Below are 2,786 nucleotides of genomic sequence, written 5' to 3'. Positions count from 1 at the left end.
ATAAGATTATTATTAAAATAAAAAAAGATAAGAGAATGCTCTCAACCACTTCATACCAACAAATTTGAAGTCTTAGTAGAAATAGATACATTCCTACCAAAACTGGGAAAAAATATCCTCAATAGTCCTAAAACTATGAAAGAAATTGAAGCAATAGTTGAAAACTTTCCACAAAGAAAACTCAAAGCCCAGATGGTTTTATAGGTGAATTCTACCAATATTTCAAGGAATAGATAGTCCCAATTGTATATGAATTGTTTCAGGAAATAGAAAAACAAGGAATACTCCAAATTCATTCTTTGAGGCCAGTATAATCTTAATACCAAAATTAGGCAACTAAAGCATGAGAAAGGAAAATTACAGTCCCATTAAACTCACGAGTATAGACATAATAATCCTAAATAACATTAAAATAATCAATGGTATATGAAAAAGATCACCTACCATACGAAGTTGAATTTATACCAGGAATATAAAGATGGGTTAACATTAGAACATCTAGGGACACCTGGGTGGCTCAGTCAGTTAAGCGTCTGCCTTCAGCTCAGGTCACGATCCCAGGGTGCTGGGATCCTTGCTCAGTGGGGAGCCTGATTCTCCCCCTGCTTGTGCTCTCACTCTCTCTCTCGCTCTCTCTCACAAATAAATAAATAAAATCTTTTTAAAAAATTAGAACATCTATAATGGTAATTTACCGTATTAATAGATTAAAGAAAAAAAACCATATGATCACCTAAGTAGATGGAGGAAGGCATTTGACAAAAGTATATACAGGTATACTTGGGAGATATTGTGGGTTCGGTTTCAGACGACCACGTTAAAGTGAATATCACAATAAAATGAGTCAAATTAATTCTTTTGTTTCCCGGTGCATATAAAAGTTGTGTTTACACTACACTGCAGTCTCTTAAGTGTACAATAGCATTACATCTAAAAAACATAATGTACATAACTTAATTTAAAAATACTTTATCAAGGTGGCTGGGTGGCTCAGTTGGTTAAGCGTCTGCCTTCAGCTCAGGTCATGATCCCAGGGTCCTGGGATTGAGCCCCATATTGGGCTCCCTGCTCAGCGGGGACCCTGCCTCTCCCTCTCCCTCTGCCCCCCACTCATGCTTGCTCTCTCTCTCTAGTGGGCTCTCTCTCAAATAAATAAAATCTTAAAAAAATAAAAAATAATAAATAAGAATACTTTATCGTTAAAAATACTAAATACCATCTAACTTTCAGCAAGTCATAATCACTGATTGCTGTAACAAATAAAATAATGAAAAAGTTTGAAATATTGTAAGAATTACCAAAATGTGACACAAAGACACAAAGTGAGCAAACGCTATTGGAAAATGGCACCAATAGACTTGCTTGACACAGGGCTGCAACAAACCCTCCATTTCTGAGAAACACAGTATCTGTGAACTGCGACAAAGTGGAGAACAATAAAACAAGGTATGCCTGTACTGGTTGATGAAAAAGCTCTAAGCTGATTAAAAATAGAAAGAAATTTCTTTAACCTAAAGAAAATGTAAAGGAAACATTACTTGATATGTAAACAATAGAAACATTTCCTTTTTTTAAAAGATTTTATTTATTTAAGAGAGGGAGAGAAAGCGTGTGCAGGGAAGGGGGAGGACAGAGGGCAAGGGAGACAGAATGAATCCTCAAGCAGACTCCCTCTGAGTGTGGAGTCCAACTCGAGGCTCCATCCCAGGACCCTGAGATCATGACCCAAGCTGACATCAAGAGTTGGCCACCCAACCAACTGAACCACCCAGGCACCCCTTCCTTTTTTTTTTTTTAAGATTTCATTTTTAAATCAATCTAGACACTCAACGTGCGGCTGGAACCCACAACCCTGAGATCAAAGGTCGCCTGCTCCACAGACTGACTGAGTCAGCCAGGCACCCTGAAACATTTCCTTTAAAATCCGGAAAAGACAGGGGCTCCTGGGTGGCTCAGTTGGTTAAGCATCTGGCTTGATCTCAGGGTCATGAGTTCAACCCCCACGCTGGGCTCCATGCTGAGCGTGAGGCCTACTTAAAACAAAAAAAATCAGGAAAAGATAAGGATGTTCACTGTTGCCCTTTTTATTCAACATTATACTTTTGAATTTATTTTTCTCAAATAATTAATACATTTAATGGCAGGAGTTTTTAAATAGGGGCTCCTGGGTGGCTCAGTCGGTTAAGCATCTGTCTTCGGCTGGGGTCGTGATCTTGGGGTCCTGGGATCAAGCCCCATATCGGGTTCCCTGCTCCATGGGGAGTCTGCTTGTCCCTCTCCCTCTGCCCCTTAGTCCTGCTTGTGCTCTCTCGTTCTGCTCTCTCTCGCTCAAATAAATAAATAAAATCTAAAAAAAAAAAAAAAGCCAGAGGGAAAAGATAATACATTTTTTAAGTCTTTAAATAAATTAATAAAACTTAAAAACATAAATGGTATACATTTGAAAAGAAAGAGATAAGCTCTCATTATTTGAAAATGATATGATTGTCTATCTAGAAAACCCAAGGGAATCCACGGACCAATTATTAGTTAGCAACATCACTGGATATCACATAAACAGGCAAAAGTCAATGAAATTCTTAGTCACTAAAGGAGAAACACAAATGGTAAATGAACTTGGGAAAATATGTTCAACCTTCATAGTCACCTGGGAAATTCAGTTTTAAACAAAAATATAGCCTTTTAGACTTACCAGATTAGCAAGTGTTTTTAAAAATCTGACACCACCAAATACTGGAGAAGAGGCGAAGTAAGCAGAAAGCTCAAACGCCGCTGGGGAGCGTCAC

Source organism: Ursus americanus, chromosome 18 (assembly GCF_024610735.1).
Source record: "Ursus americanus isolate L20-20 chromosome 18, mUrsAme1.1.p, whole genome shotgun sequence".
Lineage (NCBI taxonomy): Eukaryota > Metazoa > Chordata > Mammalia > Carnivora > Ursidae > Ursus > Ursus americanus.
This window is presented reverse-complemented; position numbering follows the sequence as displayed.